General features: G+C 39.0%; 1 long non-coding RNA gene across 1 annotated transcript in view; it reads left to right on the forward strand.

The window, feature by feature from the left end:
* LOC122826999 overlaps positions 1-21,333 on the forward strand; it is a 121,778-nt gene extending 100,445 nt beyond the window's left edge. The window contains exon 8 of the long non-coding RNA XR_006369913.1: positions 21,187-21,333. This is a non-coding gene — a long non-coding RNA (uncharacterized LOC122826999). The remainder of the gene's footprint in view (positions 1-21,186) is intronic.
* Positions 21,334-23,031: the final 1,698 nt, after the last annotated feature.

Raw genomic sequence — 23,031 nt, forward strand, 5'->3', positions numbered from 1 at the left:
GAAAAGATGCTAATGGACATCTGGGTGACGACTTTGGACTTTGAAGACCAAACTCCCAACCAACAAAAGACTTTTTACAGACTTGATTACAGACATGTTGAGCTCTTCTAAGACAGCGAGTGGATGGGACGTTGTGTGTTTTTACAGTAGAGAGCCAGAGTACCTTTATATAAGACAATATATTATGCACTTTGCTTTACTTGATTTTATTGTCCCTTCAGGGAAAATTTTGCCTGGCAGCCGCCATTAAAAATACAACAGAAGACGTGCTTCAAACAACTTATATGAAGGGATGGAGCTGCATAATAACACAGTTGCTCATTACACACTGATTAAAATAGCAGAGCAATGTCACTACATTTTAAGTCGTAATTCAAATGAATTTTCAGATCATCTTTGTATACACTGGCCTGGACTAAAATGAGGTAAAATACTAGAAATCTGCAGCAGACAGCAGGATCCTTGTCCTCCTCCTGCTTTAGTTGTAATTTGTAAAACGTGTGGAGCACAATGGCCTTCTGTCCTGAGCAACAGTTTATCAGCGTCCCCTCCCCGTGTCTCTACACACGGCTCTTTGTCAGAGCCCCGCCGAGGCCCGCCAAGGTTTCCTCTTTCCTCTCTGAGATGTTTGAAATGCTATCAAAGTGCTGGCGTCTTCATCAAAGAGCTGCACTTTAAAGAGTTCCACCTTTGCGGTTGCCTCCCCCCCAACGCCTTGTCTCGCTTTAATCTGGCAGGGCTTTGGCAGTCAAAGGTAAATAAGTGTGAAATGGGACATGTGTTTTCCATCGTTTCTCTTTGTCACACATGTTCTCCGTTCTCCGTGATTAACATTCCACCTACTTCAGGTCCCCCCTCTGTTCTTGGCGCTCCTTGGAACGTCTCGCGCAGGTTAGCCTGCCAAAACACCCTCCCTGGCCACCTGGAATTACAGAGCCTACACTTCCTGTCCATCTGAGATCCATCACAAACGATCATCCGTTTGATCGATTGTTTATTGGTCCTAGCAGGACAGTGGTGATTATTTAAAAATAGGCTTGCAAAAAGATTTATTTTGTGTGTCCTGAGAACATCATAAGACAAGAAAGTCCCCCGCTTCTTTTGTACATCTGGCGAAATTCCTGAGATGTGTTTTGATACAAACAGGGGAATGTGGCTAAAGAGGTCCGGCCAGCTGGGAATCACACGGGGAATTCACAGCTAGGGGCATCAGCACCCATGTGATGTGCAACCCCTCACCGCCCGACTCCCAGGTCACCCCGAGCAATATTCCTCTGAAGCAGACGGCTAGAGATTTCCCCTCGCCATCCGACTCGCCTTCGGGGGCTGGAGGTTGGCAGCGGCGCAGCAGTTGTTTTGCTTACCTTCCACTCCAAGAGACTCCTCCAAATGCCGCTCAGTGTTTACCTATTTATTTCATCATTTGTTTTGGCAGGCCTGTCACATTCGAGGCTGTCTGGGTAACTATCCAAAACCAGCTTTTGATGGACGTGCGCTGCGTTTCATGACGATAGGCTGTTATTTTGAAACGGGACTGATGAAATTACTGTAGTTCAGTTGGACAGTTTGATACACAGGACGATCTTTTCCATCTTATATCCCAGGTATATTTTAAAAGGAAAGTACACCCCGTTCAGTCATGGTCCTGAAATTATTTAAGGGTACAAAAGATACACCATAGACTTCTCTAAGGTAGAAATGTTGTCTAGGAAAGTAAGTACACCCTTTGGAGGTTCCACAAATTTCAAATAGGATGGTAAAGCTGGTTTCTCCCAATTAAATACACCAAATTAAATAGATGTACAACATCGAGATAAATCATCAACGTCTTAAGAGAAGCAGTTGTAGCTGCCTATCAACCTGTGAAGGGTTGCTTATTCATTTCCAGACAATATCTAAAACATTTTAGACAGTTTCCAGTTGTAGACACACCTGCCAATTCAGATGTCAAACCTCAGTCAGCATGTTAGCTGTGAAGGTTTATGCTAAAACAATTAGAAAACAACCAAAGGAAAGCTTGAAGGAGAATTTGTCTCTAAAACTTTTTGTCAGGTCAGAAGTACTCGCTCCTCTTGGGAAACCCTTGATTGAAAAAGAAAATGGCTGCACAAACAACGTCCTTTAGACAGATGAGATGAAAGTAAAGATGCTTGGCCATAATATTGATAGAAGAGTTGATGCTGCTATCACTGTTTGAGTGTAAGAGTGGGCTCTTTTATCTCCTTTTTATATGTCAAGTCTTTCCCAGCATTTGCGTTGTGTGTAACTCGCCCAGCAGCCAGATTTATCTGATGCTTGCTTGTTTTTTTCCAACTGAACCTCTTTAATAGTGAATAAAGAACGTCCTTCATCAGGTCATTACAATCAAACATTTGTTTGGAAGTGGGCTGCGGCTCCCTCCTCCCGAGAGCTTACCTCCATATTCTGAGTCCTTGTACCTTGGCAAGCAGGTCCAGCCATATGGCAGAACTAAACGTCGATTATGAGCCAATCTCATATATCACACACATATTTGATAAAGCTGGATATTCATCACTGGTGTAGCACTTTGTGTTTTTTTCCTTTCCCCGCACTGACTGCTAAGTACTGACAGATTTATTGCCTACCTACAGCGTCACTGATCCAGAAATATCTAATGTGTTTTAGGATTGTGCCAACTCTCTGTCTTTTTGTCATTGAGGCCCAAATGTTACATGCTGGTTGCAGACGTGAGTCTTTGACATGTGTTTCCCAGAGCATCGTTTTTTGTTATCCTGCATACCTCTGGGGATTGGAGCTGAATCCAGACTTAACCCATTGTTTTTTCTCTGGTTTCTCAACAAACTAAGTTCTTGGTTCAGTTTGTCAACCTGTTTCTGGTTCTACCTGCAATGCTAGCATATCATTGCAATCACAGACTTCAGCGTATTTCATTGGCATTTTATGTCACGTAAGTAGTGCATAATAAAATTTAAACAGTTTCAATGAAAATCTGAAATTGTTTGGATGTATTTGTGTACCACCATTTTTACTCTGATGTCCCATAAAACATTGTACTGGAATATTAGTCAAACTGTCAACATTTGTCCTCAGTTTTAGTCTTGGAAGGTCCGGTCCTGGACCTTCCAAGAAGGTCGGACCTTGGTCTCGGTCTTCTTCTTGAAAGGTTTGATAATGGATTTGGAAGGTTGGGTCTTGACCTTAGACTTGAAAGGTTGGATCTTGGTCTTGGTTTTGGAGGGTCGTGTCTTGGAAGGCTCAGTTTTGGTCATAGAAGAGCCGGCCTTGGATGTTGGACCCAAGAGACTTGAAAGCTTCAGTCTTGACCTTAGGCTTGAAAAGTTCAGTCTTGGTCTTGGTTTTGGAAGGTCCGGTTTCGGTCTTTGGCGCTTGGTCTTGGAAAAGCCAAAAGACTGTATTTTACACAGTGGCTGCAAAACTTTCTTTAACAAAACATTCTTAAATTGCCAAAATATGGAGGAAAATATTTTCTCTGTTGGATTGCAGAAAACAACAATGTTCTGAATTTTTAGTCATGTGGTGTTTTCAAATATATTTCAAGATATGCAGCAGACTGTGCAAACATATCAGAGCACGTTTCATCTGTCATGTCATAATGATCAAAAACCCTAATGACTGACACGGATATCATGATTACCTATGTGCACGTATTGCAGGAGCAGCTCAGACAGGCTACCACAGTGCTGCAGTTTATTAATTCAGCTCTTAATTAGTCATAATTTTATACAACTAATTTGCTCAGGACGCATTAAATAAACATAGCCGTCTAATTAGAATATTGTGTTAAACTTGTTGGATGGAGCGCAAGCTAGCCGTGTTCATTATCAGGCGAATACCTCAGCAACTGATACCGCCTTGAGCTGAACAGTCAGACTGATTTGCATACACAAATACTCCTGTGTATGTATGAAGATTGTACATTAATAGTACAAGTTGTAATACCTGGAGAAGGAAGTGATAATGTGGAGGACAAAGGTTAAAGCCACAATTAATTATGTGTAATTCTGTGACTATATTAGGGATTTTTTTACTCTCCTGAAATATTGATCGGACTGGTAATGAATGAAGTGTAACCAGAGCTCCACTGCAGTCTGGAAAGGTATTTTTCAGGTCTTTAAGCTTGGAGAGAGATAGTTTAGTGTAGGATAATATTGGTTTGGTCCATGTCTCTTTGTCTACAGAAAAAATATCTGAATTTCTTCAAAATATGTGGTTCCATCCATCAGGTTTCAGTTTTAAAGCTCTTCCTTGTGACCAAAAAGACATTTTAAACTCTTCAAATTTAAGTCTGGAAAAGTAACGATGATGGATGTGAAAAATAGGTAATAATATTCTGTATTTGGACCTAGTTTTTCCTTCATGACCAGCATCCTGACACATTGTGGCTTAGCTAAGTTGAAAATCCAGTCCAGTCTACCTGCAGTCATTGAGATGTTTTGCAGCCTGCGGCCATCACCAGCAGGCGCCAGCCGCCGGGCAGCGGTGCAGGCGAGCAGTAGGGCAGCGCATTAATGAAATGTTAATGGCAGATTTAAGACCGAAATAGCCCTTATAGCCAGGACTCCTGCATGAGTTCATTAGTATCGCTGCGACACGCTGGGGCAAATGACAACACGACCAACACCTCCCCCTCCATCCAAGACCACAGGGCCGCAGATAGCATGCAGGTAGATGGGGTTGGTAGTTGGGAGGGGGGTGGATAGAAACCCCCAATGATAAACCTGACCTCTGCATGCTGGATGCTGGGAGGGGGTCAGCAAATGATTTACAAGTGAAACACAGGGGCTAAAGCTGGACTAAATGGCTCTCTGTTTGATTGATGGAAAGGATGAAGGGCAAATTTAGGTTCTGTTGGTGTTGTTCTGATCAGCCGAGTTTTGTTTTATTAGGTTATCAGTGCAGGATATCAGTGTGGACAACAATGCGCTGTCAAGAGATAATGGGAAGACTGCTGTGAGATTAATACAACAGCAGCTCAAATATCTGAAACCTTTAAATTGATGCACATCAGCATATCCATCAATTTAACTAGTCTCAGCTACATTACAGGAAACTAAGATTCATACAGGCTAAATGGACAATATCATTGGAAAACCTTTGTCTACATTGCTTGAAATTGTGGATCTATCATGTCTTGAATGAACTCCTAAAGCTGGTGATAATATTGGTGGGATTGTTTTATTGGGACTCTTTAAGCCCCGCAATACCAAACAAGCATCATTTAAATACCACATCCTGCCTTAAGTTTGTTGGTGATCGTCTCTTCTTCTTCGTCTTCGAATAGCTACTTCTGGCAGAATAAATGTGACTTTTCACGGTCCAATAAAGTTTGAACCTGACACCAAGGCTCCGACCCGACTGTCAATGCACCACTGGACTAAAGAAAATGAATATTCAAGCAAAAGTATGTAACGGAAATCCTGTAGATTCAAATCTGCTCAAACAAGATCACTATTTCGCTCTTTCATTTGTTTATACTTCTGTATTTCAGTTTCTCCCATCCCTCACTTGTTTGTCACGGTGGCTCGAATGATTGACGTAGTTACAAATGGTTTATACTCAATCACACATAGACCTCTGGGACGAGGTCACCTTGAGGTTTGCAATATAGACATGCAGCTGATGGACTGAAATGTCTTAGTACCATCTTTTACACCTTGATGAAGACGCTCTGATTTCAAGAAGAGGCTCATCCCAGAACTAACCGGTAACTATAAAGTCCCAGTTTACTTTTGGGTCTGCTCCAGGCTGTCCACCAGGTGGATTGTGCCTTTATTTTCGAAGAATTCACCAACATTACACCTGGATAATCCTTGGGTTGATGCTGTGCCAGACGCAAACCGAGTCCTCAATGGCACCGTTGACATTTGGCATTAATTCATCGTCTTGTATTTACCTGGCGCTTCCTCGTGATGGCAACAGGTCAACGTGGCAATCCTGGACATTCTGGGCCTTTTCCCAGTCGACTGAATCCTCTTGACACAGTTGAGCAGTGACTCTAATTCAATCTTAGGAAGCTAATTTGAGTCGTTTGAATCACATTCTCCATTAGTCCGTCTTTATGAGTCCAACTTTATTGTACCCCAACAAACGAGGCTTCAAGATACATGAACTCTTTTTCTTTCTTCTTCCTATGCTGCTGTGTTGATTTGATTATGTGGTTCATGTAGGATGTCCGTCTCTAAATACCAACGTTAGAGTCGCGGTTAATCCAACAAAAGTGAAATGCTTTATGATGAACTTCTGAAATGCTGCTACTTGCTCATTAAAGTGCACCATAAATCTAAAGATTGCCTTGAAATATGTGTTTACAGTAATGGTGGTTGTTTGAGCTTCATCTTTTTAAAAAAATCAACCAGGAGGTCAGCGTTGTCCAACATCCGTCTAAATGAATATTGCTCAAGATCACTCGGGTCCGATCTCGACTCGGCTTTTATTTAATTACGAGTATATGAATGCATGTCTTGCTTTGCGGTAATGCTGTTATTGCACATCATGAAAAGTGTAATTGAGACCACACAGGGCATTACGGGGCAGCATTAAGGCTGAGGAGCTGAGTGATGCGTCTGCGTTTGACACGCTGCTCCCCGTATCTTAATTAGAAACTTAGATCACAGCGTCGGCCCAACAGTCGCACAAGCATGTTTGCATCTTTGGTGGGGGAGTGTCATAGACGGCTCTAGAGCTTCAATATACCAAAGTAATCAATAAATCTTCTGACAAATGTCTACAGATTCATGACTGAAAACCTTGAGGAAGATAAATTAGAGCTCTTAACCTGGTAATGTCCTCTAATTAGGGGAAGCTCTAATTGGTTTAAGCATTAATCAGATTTGAACCAGCCATGGTTAAGTGTTGTGAAGGGTTTCCTCTCACAGAAAGAAAGAAAGGAGTTTTTGTTGTAATAAATACATCTGTGAAGCTGGAGGCCCCTGAAGCGCGTTATGTGATCGTGATGACCCCTGGATGTACTCAGTCAGCTCAGTGGGAACCGTATTTCTGCAAAAGGGGAGGGAGTTTTAATCTGATAATGCTCTAGTTCATTTATGTGTTTAAGTAATGAAGAAATATAACATTTTGAGGGACAAAAATAATAGAAATACGCTCTAAATACTCCATAAAGTCAGAATTACTCCAGACATGCAAGTTACTTTCATTGAACTTATAAATCATTTTCTACATTTTACTTTTATTTTCATACAAATTTATAAAACTTACCTTTTCATATTTGATTGGTAACTTTTATGAACCTCCAGGGTTAATTTTACAGATGTTTTTCTGAAATGTAATCTGAAATTTACCCCAAAGTTAACTTTAACAATTTATCGTCTGGGGTTTACAGTAACCTTTCCAGATTATACAGATGACTTTTCTTGATTTCCCAAATGACTTTTGGACCTTAGGACTTACAGGTTGCACTAAAGTAACATACAGTGTAATTTAAATGAAGTGACTTGTATTTTTGTAGATTGTACAGGTTACTTTTCTTTATTTCCCAGGTTACATCTCTTTGGTTATGTGTTTGTTTGTTTTAAAACTGTGCTTCCTTGGCCTTGCTTATTGAGGTTTCAGTCATAATAATTTGTATCTTGAGCCTGCTGTGCTGCTCGGCCTCTGTTTACATAATTAAAACCCTGATCTACAGTGTCTTGTCTTGGCTGGCTGGTGACATACAGTACAGCTCCTCCTCAGTTTTAAACTGTTGCCTCACAGGAAACTTGATTTTGAACAAAGGAGGGTTTTTTTTTAGCATAATGAACAAAACATGTAGATCGGAGGGGAAGGGAGCTTCCATTGTTGTTTAAATTCACAGCAGTGATGTAATAGATTAAACATCAGCCTGGCTTTCAGATAACAAGACCTGAGAACGGATGAGGGAGTCAGTGGGGGAAGAAAAATCATATAGATGGAAGAGAAAGGTTGTCACCTTCACCTTGCATGCTTGTCATTTGCACAGCGTCAAGTCATTAAATTCACATTAGGGATCTCTGAGGGACCTCAGGATGCTGTTAGTGCACCTAAAACTGTGTGGCAGTAAAACGAATCACAACTTCCTCCTCTCTGCGATGGGGGAAAACACACATAAAAGCAGCTACGCAGCACTTTGCATTCTGACTCTGGATCATTACCGTCTCTCATGTCGGGTCCCCCCCACTTTTTTCAGGGGTCCATAATGGAGACTGGGGCAACAGATCGACAGCGGCCATGTCCATTTGTCCTTTCCCTTGAGGGCAGAGCTGGATCTGAGTCAAAGTTTTATCCTGCTGCCACCGAGATGGCATTAACTCCAGGTCTCCTGGGCCCGCTGCGTGAATCATTTATTAACAGAAACCTGCCGTGACTGTTTCAAATGTCAGATCGCGTTAGGCCAATGTCACCAGATTATTCAAGTCATAAAAAAGTAGCTTTGGTGGCACACGCAGCATTGACCTCAGGCACAGTGAGTCGCACAGAACAAGAAAAACTAAAGAAATGTAAGACAATAACCTCAAAATCAAAGCTAAAGAGATCTATCTGTCAAACTACTTTCTCAAACCTGACATTAATTCAGCAGCTGGGTGGCAGCCACGACCTTCGGCTTGCTTGTCTGGCCACGTCTGACATTGGCCACTCGATTTGCTTGGATATTATTGTTTATGAACACCAACTTAGGAGGCTTTATAGGTTTGTGTTGGACACACAGCTGCTGTGTTTGGCTCTTGACCAGGGGCTTAATAGGAGCGGCATGAGAGCGACATTACCTGGGAGCAGCTGCCATCCAGTCCCATGGTACTCAGCCCAACAATAATGGCTGAAATGTGAAAGGAGTCGATGGTAATCATTCGGGTTTGTTGGTGTTACGGATCGTGAGTCATTTGAACTTGACTGAGGATCATTTGGTCACATCCTGTATCCTGAATTATTTACTACTTCACTTAGTAAACAAAGTAAAGTTGAGCAAAAGACCCTGCTGCACCTGTACACTGATTGGTACACGTGATAAAGATAAATTCATCCTGTATTACCATTTCTTAACCGCACTCTAAAACCTCACAAGTAGCATCTTCTAGAGTTTAGGTTGATTTTCTGTTATTGCTTCTTGTAGAAATGACGCCAAATGATGCTGAATAAGTAAATGCACCATCTACGTGGACGTAAACTACGGTTTAAGTCAAGCCTGACTTAAAAAAAGTTACTTTGAAAAATGTTAGTTAAACAGAGATCACTTCTGCTACTTTTAAAAGCAATGACAGTTTATAAATAAATGTATCATCTGCATAAAGGTTGAGAGCCACATGTTGTTTTTGAAACTCTTCACTACAATTTTAACTCTAAAGAATGACGCAATGTTTTGAAATTACAAATGCTAACTTTAGCTTCAGCTTTTTATGTGGCATTTTTATTTGATAAATTTGTAACATATTTCCAAAACAAGACATAATAGTCTAAAAAATACATCGTTTTATAATGTAGTTTCCATCTAACTAAAAAGTTTGTTACAGTAGCTACGCTTAAGCTAAAGCAGTACACCAACAAGCTGTTTAGCGGCAGCTAACGCTAAACCACTAGCTTAAAGAAATGTGAAAGCCATGTGTGAAAAATTTGTTCCACTGCTAGGATTTTATCAGATTAGCACAACCTTTTGGTCAATAAGTGGCAAACTATTTTCTTTTTGTAAGTTTTATGTCATTTTCTATAAATGTTGAATGTGCCATTTAAAAGCAAAGTTCTTTGATTAAAAAATCTTAAGATATCTGCAGTTAAGTTTTTGTTAATCTAAACAAACTCTTAGGCCTTCCAGTTTATTTTTAACCAGAGGGAAATAAAACAACAAATAATCTAAAACTGAGTTTTGCGAAATACTCATCTTCACTTCTAAAGTGTAAATAAATGAATCATCTGCATAGAATTGAACCACAGCTGAATTTAGAATAACTACATACATAGAATAAATGTTTTCCCTCTAAACTGGGGATGATTATTTAAAACAGCAGAGCTGCCACCTTTTAACAAAGATTTTTCACTAGAAAGTCTATAAGTATAGAAATTAAAAACTAAAGAATGGGTCTAGGAATCATGTTTTCTTCTATATGCTTCAATCTGCAAATATTTTCAAGATGATTCTGCTTTACGTGAGTGAGAAACAGGAAATCATTCTCTAATAAATTAAAAAAGGTAAATAAGAGATAAAAGTAAGCTTTAGTTGAATGTATTTCCTAGAGATTGTGGAAGTCTCTGTATATTAAATGAAGCTCTGCACTGACAGTTCCTGACGTTTTGAAGATAATACACACCGCTCTTACTTTTCAAACCATTTTCTCTGCTGCTGCAGCTTGTGTCAAACACTCCAAGTATTGGTTTATCCTTTTTGCTTCTCATTTGTCATCTTTACACTTGAGTTGATCGCAGCGGCTCGATCCCCCCCCCACCCTTCAGCCATGTCTCGCAGGCAAGACAGCTGTGAAAACACTGTTGGATCTTTGCAGCCGGCACTGAAAACGTAGCCGCATCTTCCAATTTTAACCAGATTTTCCAGGGATATTAGAGGAAACAAAAGGATGCCACATCCTGGCATTCGAAGCTCCAACTGATATATTGGACAAAAGGAAAAGATTTTGGATTGCTCCTCTACGTTTAATTTGAGGGGACGCTTAACTTCCCCATAAATTTGCATACTTTATTTTCATGTTAAGAATCCAGCAGAACGGCTTCCTTAAGATGTGGAGATGTGAAACGGGAAGGATTGAGAGAGTCGCGCAAAAGACAGAAAAGTTTCTTGTTTTTAATCTGCCACAGAACTTACTTTGACTAACTGACGCTGCATGCAAACAGAGGAGAAGATATGAAATGTGTCTAGAGATATAAACACAGTTATGTTGGTAGAATACAGCATATAAAATCTGCTTCATCTTTATTCAGGTGAGGATGTTTACAAATGTGAAAAAAGACATTTTAAATTGTCAATTTTTCTTTTTGCTTATGATATTTAACATAGTTGTTGGGGTTATTTTTGTATTTTCCTGTGTGTTTTTTCTTTTTCCCCTTCAATATTATTTCAATATTTGATAAAATTAGACTTTTCATTCTTTTTTATGTCACCTGTGTGATGCAGCAGGTATTTTTCTAATTTGTAAAATGAAAAGTGGGTTGAAATCCATTAAATCTTGAATGATTTTATTTTCTACATGCATTTCCTTCACATTAACTTGCAGGAATATTGGTTTATCTGGAACCTTTTCCACATTTTGTGACGTTACAATCACACTTTGTAAAGGATTTTATGTGATAAAACAATACAAAATAAAACTTTATGCCAGTTTTTTAAATTACTTTTTGACTTTTGTTGCAAAAATCAAAAAGTTCTACCACATAAATCTTTTGCTCAGTCAGGGACTGGATTTTGACACAGACTTTGACTAGGCCATTGGAACACATAATTATACTTTGATTTTAGCCATCCATATAATTTCTGGCTTTATGTTTAGGGTTGTTTTATTTCTGGATGCTGAACTTTCACCTCAGTATTTAGTCTTTTGCAGCATCCAGCAGGTTTTCTTCCAATATTCAACTCAAATTTCACCAATTATGCATCCAGTTAAAACAGTTTTTAACCAGCTGTCATTCAGTTCTTTTTCCAAACCATTCAGTTCAGTTAAATCAGTTTTTATCTAATTATTATCCAGATCCATTCCAGTTTTATCAGATTACATGCTAGAAAAAACAAAAATAACTTTTATACCACCAACCAATAAAGTAAAAGAAATTTGATTTTAATTTTACTTTTCGTTTTCTACTCCACTTCCAACTGTTACCTTTTGTCTTAAATCCAATTTGATCTTCAGACATTATCTCAAGAACTCATTATGTTTGTTCAGAAATTTGGGAAACATCATGCAGAAAAGCAGGTTTCAGTTCAACATCTTATTTAGTAAATCCATACTAAATGTTTGCATCTCTTTAAATCAGTCGACCTGAAGAAAGATGTCAGGATCCAGAGTTTGTTCCTCTGCTGGTGGAAAGGCACCAGCCTCATTTTATTCCAGCCCATGTATAAAACACAGTGTGGGAATAGGTTTGACTGATCTATCCCATCTAATATGCGACTTTCTTTCCCTCTTTTTTTTGCTCATAAGCTGCAAATGGCTTCATTAAAACAAAAGCACGACCATCGGGAGCACATAAAACATGCTGCTGCTACCTAATATGGTATTTATGACCAGAGCTAAATGTAGAGTGAATTAAAGTTTAAAGGATTGCAGTCAGGTAGACTCGCAGACGTTTGTGGAGGAATGTCCATTAACAAGATGAAAGAAGAGGGGTGTGTGGATGTGGGAGTGCGTGTCGGTGCAATTCCCTGGTGTCCGGCGGTGGAGCGTCTGTCTGGAAGCAGACACCTTACAAGCAAAAATCCACAGACTCCTGTATTTACAGAAATAATTAATATCACCAAAAGTGACTTCCCTCCTTCTCCATCCTTCCTTCTGCTCCATTTTTACCCCCTTTCTTGGTGAAATTTAGAAAAATAAAACCAGATAATCCCAGAAATGGCTTGTTGGCAAATCTCTTGAATATCTTAAATAAATGTTCCCAGTAGTTATAATATTGGTTTTTCAAATAATATATTGAGAATTCATAAGAATTCAACTTTAATTTAGTAGACAGCACTCATGAGGAAGGTGTTTTAAATATCAAAAATAAAACAAAACAATTAAAAAACATAAATAAAGGGCCACACACACAACCGAAACCATAAATAAAATGGATTATGATGTCTCTGTAAACAAAATTGCCCTTCAAAAAATATTAATCATCACAGTGGAAATTATCACGCACATTCCAATTTATCATGTGATTAATTGGTTTATTGCTAATAGCGACAGGCTTAATAAGGAGTTTAAATACAGTGAAAAGAAAAAGTTTTCTATCAGATAAATACAAAAGGCTGATTTTAAATGGTGCTAAATGTAAAAAGCAACACCACTCTGGTTTAATCAGGAATAAATTATAAATTACAAATACTGTCTGACCTGTAGAAAACTATTTCTGTAGCAGAGAACCTGTTTGGCAGCATGAAGTAGGCTAAAATATCCAAAAACTTAGCTTATTGTACCATTTGGAAGATTCTTGTATATTAATAAAATATGTCCTCTGAATTAATATTATTATCTGTTTAAGTATTGTTGCACCTCATTGTGTCAGTAAGTGATACATTGGACTGTTAAAGTGTGTTAAAATTCATGTTGCATAACACCTTCAGAAATTCAAATATAACTCACTCTAATTAATTTTTATTTGCTCTGGATTTTGCGTCCAACTTTTTATTTCATTAAATTTGACAACCGAGAGCCTCTCTGTCCACAGCAACTCTTTGACAAATGTTGAATAATACCAGTTACATTTGATTTCCTTTTGGGATCAATAAAGTATTTTGAAATTGAAGTACTGTAGTTTTATGTTGGGGAAATGAACAACCCAATCACATTACGCATGCCGTCTCCAGGGAGATTTATTTTCCACTTCCTTACAGGAACATCCCGACCCAATAAGTTTAAAGAGAAAGTTGATAAATAGTGCATTTCATTCAATGATAAATTAATATCTTGCTCACCTACAGTAGAGATGTGTTTATCCCGGCCGTTTCATGCTGATATTAAATAATTCAGCCTGGTTCTGCAGTGTTTGCTTACATGTAGGTAGTCGGATCGTTATAGGGGAGTCAAAAGAAGGTCTACAGAGGACTAACAAATAATTCTCCTAAAACATATTCATATATTCTTACATATATTCCAGTTGGTTTGCCTCACAGCGATTAGCAGCCTGTGTTCAAAGATGACCCACTTTTAGTTTTACCAATGCACGTGCAAGTGTGCATGCAGACATGCTGCTGCGGTTTTATCCCACAAAAAGCTCTGTGTTGGCTTCCACTTGGGTGACAAATCCACTTTCTTCTCCAAATCTGTATCCTTTAGTCACATCTCTGCACAGACAGGTATGAGCGTAAATATTTGAAGTGGCCAGGGGGCTCATGCAGCTCAGACAGCAGTGTCACATCCACATCTGTAATGGCTAACATCCCCTCTCCGCTCCCTCGAGGAACCTCCACCTTTTTAGCTCACAGATGGGCGAGAAAAGGTCCCCCTCCCTTCACGCTGCACGTGAGCCGTGTTGGATGTAAAAATTTGTGACACAAAGTGGCGCGGTTTCATATTTGTTTTAGCTCAAAGCGGCAGCATAATGGTGCGGCTCCGGTAGCCGGATCACCGGAGGCGGCGCGGCGGGGGACAACCTGGGATCACCGTGCTGCTGGTTTATGCATGACCCATGTGCTCGCTCTGCGCTGACAGACGGGAAACAGCGCTAAGCTAGGAGACGCCCGAGATAGGGACAGGCCTTCATTAAGAAATGATCTATTTTGAAGCAGTTGTCATAGCAGCTACCTGTCTGTTCAGCCCATCTGCCATAAAAGATGAGGACAATTGTTAAATCAGGGGAAAAAATCTGAAAATGATCAGATCTGTTTGATTTTAAATCATGTGAAAACAAAATATCTTCCACATTATTTGAATCTTTAGATGTGCAGCTAGTTATAGAGATACAAAAAATAAACGCTGTTCATATTGTTGATTACCAAAATCATTTTTTATAGCAAATAAATGTGAAGTTAAGATGACATTGTAGCATGTTATCCTAGCTTGATCTGAGACAAAAACTGCTCAGAATCTGTAGAGAAGTACACATATTTCATAAAAGAAGGAAAAACCAACATATCCCAATATGATATCTAACAAACGCTAACCTCAGTTAACAAAGCTAACCTTAGTTAGCTAAAGACTTGCTAACCACTGCTACAATAATGAAAGCTAATCTTTGTTAATGAACTAAACAAAATTTAATCTTAACATATATAACTAAGTTATGATAAATTAATCTAAATGAAGCTAAATGAAGCTAAGCTAAACAAAAATAAGTTATGGTAAGCTAAGGAAGGATAAAATCTGACAACATGAGGTAATCTCATCTCAAATCTCATCTTGCCACAAATGTAAAATAAACAAAACTAAACTGTAATAAACAAAAAATAATTAAGATATGGTAGAGTAGAGGGAAGTCAAACTGGACTAAAATAACATAATTTAAGATAAACTAACAAAATCAAAGAAAATGGTATGACTGTTGTTGTTTCTACTGACGTAAGAGATAATTATATAAATTTTTTACTCTTATCTAGTGTGTACTGATGAAGATTTTTGCTGATTACTGCTGAGGATTCACTTTGCTCAATCAGTTCTTTTTTTACAGAGGCATTAAAAATAATTAATGTTAAAGAGAAAATCAGAGCTAAAGATTTGGCAAGAGCTGTAGGAAGCATGGATGAAGACATGCTGAATACTAAAGAATACTAAATTTTCACTAGGATTAGAAATACATAAAGGTAGTCAGAAGTTACCACTAGATATACACCTCCTCACACAGCTTCCTGTAAGTTTTATCTGTAGGAATCAGCCTACTACAAAGTAACTTTATATGATATGCAGCATTAATTCAAACACAGGAAATCTGCCTGGAAATCAAATCCCTCTGAGCTTCCTCCTTGCCTGTTCCTCCTGACAGCCCTCTCCTTAAGCAGGTCGCACATCCATATTTGAAGGCGCCACCGGCTGCGTAGGTAAAGACGGGAATTTGTAGTGACAAGGGGAGGGCATCGGCACAACAGAGGTACCTTAGGAAAGAGACAACCTCTCGCTGCGAAGGCAAATGAGCCTTGTCAGTCGGCAGTTGGTGCAGTAATTATAAAGGGTGCGCCGAGTTTCCCAGGGACTGCAGGAGAATGGCATAATGGATAAAGCACTAAGAATTTTATAAGCCAAGAAAGTGGGTAAAACAGAAAGAAAAACCAAACATGTTCTCTCTTATGGATCAGATGGAAGCATTATAGGTAATTTGTTGTTCGTCCGTCATTAAAGCTGTTTTTCCCACCTTTTTATAAGGAGATTTTAGATTTCATCTGTGCATATTGAAGGTGTATCAAGATGCACTGTGTTATTGCTCAGGGAGCAGGGATTTGGAAGTCAATATATGTTGTTTTAATAAAGACAGAACAATCATCTTGAGGCTTCAGGGTAACAATTATTGCAGTGTGGAAACGAAAAGCACCTGTACATGTTTGTCTGGGAACCAATTTGTTTAATTCAAAGCAAAGTCGTGTCATGTTTGAGGGAAAACAACACAATAAATTAACTTCTGTTATTAACATGTGCTGTTAACCTGAAGATGATTCATCGATGAGGATCTTTAACTGCTCTTCTGTGTTTCCTCTAAAGCTGCTCTACCTTGGGAAGAATTATTTTAGCAATGATTAGGTTTTATTTCGCAGCAGCACCAAAGATACCTGAGCAAAAAGCAATTGCTTGATCAATTTATGGCCAAAAAACATTTATTTCTCCCAGTGGGTGTGGAAAAACATTTAACAAAATGGACAATCTTCCTGGAAGTAACCGTTAAAAATGAAAAAAAGAAAACAATCGCTCCGTCTCAAACCCTGCAAACAATAAAGCAGCATTTGTGATTAAAAACAACTTTTAACATGTATTACTGTCTAAGGTCATTTTTCTGGTTCTGGTTGGAAAAACTTCAAAGTTTTACACCAGTTTCCTGCTGATCTTAATAGAATCCTGAAACATTTTGCTTAAAGTACATCAAGTTAACTTATTGGCTGGAATGGCCCAATTTACTATTCTATACATCGTAATAATGGACTTTAATTATTAACTCAATATTGTATTAATTACTTCAGTTTTCTGGCTGGAGCTGCTTTTAATTACTGTGAATGTTGCAGCAAAGCTTGGTTCATCAGTCATCCATGCAAATGGACTTTGGTTATTTTCACTTTCCAACATAAATCTGCAATAAAAACCTTAAATAAAACTTCAGAGTGCTGAAGACGTTTCTCAAGCTGCCTGCATCGGGGCGGGATGATCTGCTGACTTTCAAACTGATGTTTTATGTTTACAAAATCAGAAAATTACAACAAAGACTTGAACTGCTTTTCATTTAATAATTCTTCACTTATTCAATTGAAGAATACTTGATTTATCCCAAACGGATAAATAAAAGTTGCTGTAACTCATATTAAATTTCCTTTAAAGAGTTGTTGTAGATTATGAAGAAGGATCTCCTGTAGCAGTCAGTGTGAGTAAGCTTCTGACTGAACACACTTGTTTGCAACGAAACAACTTCTAATCAACATTTTCTTACTGAAGCATCTTAAAGATTGTATTTATTTTGGGAGCAGTAATGTATTTTTGAATTTGAACTAAAATGTGGAATGATTACTAGAAACCATCCGTTCATCTCGGGGGTCCGGGGGCCTTTTGTGGCCCTTGAAATGTTTTTGTTTGGCCCTGGACCACAAATCAAAAACGGTAAAAATTTAGCAACAAAACTGAAAAAGAATGTGAAAGTTGTTCAAAGCTCTTTTTATCTTTTGGATTTAATGATTTTATTTTACTTATTTTTAAATTGAATTGAAAAGAGAAGAACCTTAAAACTAAAATAAATTTTGCATTTCCTATTTAATTATTGAGAAACAGTTTCAGTTAGATTTTAGGAGTTTTATTTTTCTAGAAGTAGAAAAAGGTGAAAGGAGTTTTTATAAAAATTTCTATTTTTTACTTTGCAAATTTCTGTCACCTTCAGGTGAAAGGAAAAATATATTAAGATATTTAGGAATAAACAGTGAAAGAACGTGGAAACACATCCAATGTTTTCAGGATCTATTTAGCTGCTAGTGGCTCCGAGGTTCCTCTTAATCTTTCAGTTGAAATTTAGACACACTTGAACGTTTTAGTGTGTAAATATCCATCCATTTGAGGTGTATTAATATTTTTGAGCCTATGCAGATTTCATAAAATGGAAAAGAAATGTAAAAATCTGCAAAATGTCTGAAAAAAAAACACTAAATCCTCTTTCTGATGTATTTTAGAAATAATTTTAAATAACATATTTATTGAAAAGATGTTTAATAGTTGAATGTTTCACCTCATTTCAGTAGGTTTATTTTCCACAGAGCTGGATTTGCTTTAAGGAAGTAAAACATGATCTAATCAGAGGTTTCCTTCAGCTGGAATGATGGGTCTCTCCCTCCTTCCACAAATATTTCCCCGGGCCAACGCAGTCTGGCTGCGTTCTTCGTTTACGCACCTTGTTGGATCGGAAAGTGTTTAAAAATAAATTAAAAGGAAGCTGGTTGTGTACCTACTTGTAAAAATGGCAGAAACATCAGATAAATTTCCTTCTGGGATTTCTCTGAGTTCAGGTATTGCATCGCCTGGAGCGTTATCGGTGAGAACGCCTCCGACGCATCACAGGAAACAGACGTAAACTCGTCCGTTTCCTCACCTCTGACTCGCAGGTCCCTCAGCGACCACTGTCCTGATTCCTAGTGACACCGGACTCAGTCCTCCGTCTGATCCTGTCAAGGAGTCGGCTGAGAGGAACCGACGGCGAACGGCCTATTTATATGCCAGTCACCTGATCTCTCGCTGGCCGACAGGCGGAGAATATTAAACTGACAGCAGCATATTCTGAAACGTCTGATCGCCCCGAGCCTGCAGGCGCCCGGGGATATATCAGCTTTTATTTTTAAACTTGGGAAAACAGCGTGTTGATTTATTAGCAGTGGATCAGGGTTATCCAGAGTTTTCCATCCCGAATACAAGCATGCGTTTATTAAAGATGAGTTACAGTGAGCTTATCCAGAACTAACATTGCTACATGTACTTCTGTTAGAACAAATGTTTCATTTAGCTGCTGTTTATCCCATATATTTTAGTTATCAGCATTTCCTTACATATCTTAACAATAACTCAGATTACAGTGGAGCCCTGGTGGTTTTTATTTTTTTTTTTTACTGTGGATCCAAATCATTCATGGAAAAGTCTGGTATTATTTGAAAAATATTCAGATTGGTAAGTTGATGTACCTAGCTAAAAATGCTACTTGACACACCATTGGCTCTACAAAGCAGCCAATCAAGGAGCACCATTTATTTTCCTTATCACTGATTGGCTGAACCTCCAGGTTCAGAGATGAGGATGACCATAGATGTTAGCACTGCACATCTAAAGTGTCTAAAGTGTTAAAACAAGCACTTATGAGAGTTTTGGAGTATTCAAAAGTATCCAAAGTTTTTAGCTAATAGCATGCAGCTATGAACTCTGACCTTTTTGAACCACTTCTTTTGCATCTTTTTTGTATTATGTATTTTTTATTTTTAATGGAAAATTATGGACTTAAAATTAGCTTCTATTATGTTGTTAAAACGTTAATTGTAAGTTATTTTTGTCTTATTCCCAAATCTTAGCACTAAATTAGACAATTGCACTTGGTCAAATTTTGTTTTTTTGCAGTAAGACTCTCTGTCAATATCTACAAGCAAATCAAACTGTCTATTACTCCTCAAATTGCCCTCGATTTCTGTAAATCAGTCATATATTTATTGATCTATCCGTGTATTTTCCTTGAGCCAGTGGGTGGTTTTCCAGAAGTCCATCAGTCTCGGATCTCTCCCTCCAATCAGAGGAGCGGTGCAGGCCGATGAAGGACAGATTGGAGAACCGGTATGGCTGCAATCACATTTACTTGGCCCTTATCTTCGTGTTTGACATTTCGTCTCAGCGGCCCGACAACCAAAGCGTGGATCAGGCCGAACCGCGAGCTGTCAAATCTCCCCGTTCGGCCCGTGCCATGTTAAACACTCAACATCTGGGTCGGCCGTAAACACTCGACCCCCCTCGTAATCAGCCCCACATGTGGCTCCCATCCCGCGGCTCCCCGTTTGGTTTCGTGTGAAACGGAGCTTCAGGATTACGGTTTGATAAATATTTGAACTTCGGCTCTCCTCCTATTATAATTAGGGCAGGTTTCAGATGGGCCCCCCGTGCGTTTGATCTCCACACCAGCTCGATGCGGAGCTTAAGACGGGACATTTATTTAATAACAGCTGCACTGCAAAACCCCGGCAGCTGGCAGTTAAAAGAAACCCCACCCTGGATACTGTTACACCTCCAGAAATCATCTATCTGGGATTTTAATGTACTCCAGGAGTTATCAGGCGATGAAGTGGTTCAACTTACTTTTCCCTCAGACTTCAGGAGAACCATGTATTAAAGCTGAAGGCCTGCAGTGATTAAAACCTGTTGCTCTGAACATTTTGATATTTACTGTAACTACAGGCTGAGGTTTCTGTAAAGCGGATCGCTCTTCCTCTGAACTTATCTTGTGTTGTTTGACCAATTGGACCAAAAAACTCGAATGTAACTTTTGGTGGAAGGAGTTTGAAACAGTTTTTCATGCTATTACCTGGATTCAAGCAAAGATCAATAATAATTTTAAAATAAAGATGAACATGGTTTCATAACGAGCGACTGTCCATCCATCTGTTTATCCATGAAACTATTTATTTCGTCTGCTCATTTCAGTCTAAAATTTCATCCATGGTGGTCTTAAAAAGTCTTAAGTTTGAGCTGGTGAAACGTGTCTGAGCACAGCTGTGTTATAATCATAATAATACATTTTATTTAAATTGTAGAAACCAATTATCTGTAAATACTTTCTGGAGTTTAAATACATACAAAAACCTTAAATAAATTGGACCTCAGAAAAGTAAAGGTGACACAAAAACAGGATAAACTCTGTAAAAGTTTTCCTACTTTCCAGAAGTCGTGTGAGCCCCCCTGGGGTTCGGGGCAGATGTTCTCAATGCGGAGATCAATGAGGGATTCATTTCACCGTCTCTGTTTCCTTCTGTTCGCTCCAACATGAGCACCAGTTGCAATAATTCAAGAAAGTAACAGAGGCGCATGCAGGAGGCCATGTGGTGCCCTGATGCATGAGACTGACAGAAAGACAGAAGGGAGCATGTTGAGAGTGATTACTTCAGAAAGCTGACAAAAGCTTGTTGTTTTGTTGTCTTTTATTGCGTTTTTTTTTAAATTTATCAACAAATCTACTCATTCTAATATAAACTGCAGCAGCTTTTTACGTCGACATCTGTTGGGTTTGGTTTGTCGCAGTCAAAAACCGATACATCATCCCCGGTGACGACACCTTGGAGCACGGGGCCGTCTCAGGCGGGCCCTCAGGGGTCAGGCTCTTAAATGAGATTTCAGCACCGCTGACCCGTCCTCTGCTCCTCTCACCTTTCAGCAAGAGGACAGGAGCGACCTTTGACTCCGGGGGAACTGTGAGCCGCCACCGTTCTTCTCCAAGCGGCGTCCCATCAGCTTCAGCCGAGCGAGTCTAAGCCGTGAGGACAGAGCGTTGAGGTGAGGCGGACCGCAGAGGTGTGAAATGAAGAGGTCATTTTTCAACATAACCACGATTGGAAACACGAAAGTTTGAGTCGTTTGTTGAACGGCACCTAAAAGTTTCCTTTTGCCACAATAAGCAACATTTAGTTAAGTTTCCAGACCATCTTAGTCACCTGGTCAAGGTGACAGATTTCAGAAAATATGCTGGGACTGGTTGCCTTGTGGTGCAATTTAAAAGTTATGAAAAAGGTGGAAATACGGCAGCAATGAAGACAAACAAAGCAGAGCGTAAATTAGCAAATTCATAACGAAAATGTCTATCAGTGAATGCAATACCCAGCTTTTACTTGTTCTGTTCAGGATATAGTGCTTTTAAATCTACTTTTATTTGTTATTTAACCTTTATTTCCCCAGCTGAGTTATTAAGAACAAATTCTTATCTAGAATAACGACCAGCAGGGAGGGAGGAGGGAGCAACAAACATTAGCTACACTGTTGTGGTTCTCCATATTTTGATCATAATGTGCCACAGAGTCTTGAAACCTCCTCTAAAAACACAGATAGCTCATCAAAGAGTCCAGATCAAGCTAAAGCTGATGTTTGTCATTTTATATTTTTATGTCATTGTAAGTACACTACAGTTTTTACTAAACAGATTTTAGTTTGTAGTTTTTACTTTTCCGTTGTGTCTCAGGATCCATTTCTCAGAGAAAACTTGTTTTATGTTGGATATAATGTCACACACAGAATAATTTCAGTAAAGTTTTCAACCACATAAACCTGCAGAAATCATGCCATACCCATAGGGGGCAGTGTAGCACATAACTGAAACCCATCTGCCAATCAGATTCATCAAAACAACCACAACGTCCTGTTAGGAATTAAACATGGTGCCACAGTGTTTGGTGTCTTTTGTGTGGACAGATTGAGTGTTGAGCTTCTTTTGCATATAAAGTTTATAAAACATGTAAATTTGTGGAAACATTGGTCGCAGATTGTAATTTGTGGGACACTAAATGCCAATTTTTTTCAAATTTCCACCCGGTTGGAGTAGTTATAAATAGTTTTTGGTGTTTTTAAGCTGTGTGTTTGTGTGGATAAAATGTCAAAACGTATATAAATTTAGCTGATTCCATTTCTGAGAGATGGGATTATGCAGAATATGTACAGTAGGAGAGCCAATGAAAGATGAGATTATTTCCATAGATTCACCTGCAGAAACCTTGTGATGGATTTCACTTCCTCTAGCGTTCGGTTCTGTGCACTAGCTGTATTGTTGGGTCCTTGAGGCCGATGAAGACTATCCTCGGCCGAAATGCACACAAGTGTAACGGCTGCGCACACAGACACAGAAACGCTTTATGGCAGAAGCTTTAATGTGCACATTGTGTGTTTCTTTCTCCTCTGACATCTTGCGAGTGCTGTATGCATGTCATTAATTGAGTCTCCAGCTCCCTGGAGTGGTTAGCTCTGCTTGCACTGGGAAGATCGAGGGGGAGATAGTCTTTGTGTGTGTGTCAGCGTGCGCTCTTCACACACAAGCCCTGACCGCCCGATGATTATGCTTGATCAGTGTCAAACACAAACTACTGCAGCGGGTGCTTTGAAAGGGAATATATTGTGCACTCAGGCTTTTTTCTGGCCCTTAGTGCTGCTCTTACATAGCATGGTGATTTATCCGATTCAGCCAGATCTAACAAATGTAATGTTTTCAGTTTTTATGTTGAGATTCAAGCTGCAA

Source organism: Gambusia affinis, linkage group LG24 (genome assembly GCF_019740435.1).
Source record: "Gambusia affinis linkage group LG24, SWU_Gaff_1.0, whole genome shotgun sequence".
In the NCBI taxonomy this organism is placed as follows: domain Eukaryota; kingdom Metazoa; phylum Chordata; class Actinopteri; order Cyprinodontiformes; family Poeciliidae; genus Gambusia; species Gambusia affinis.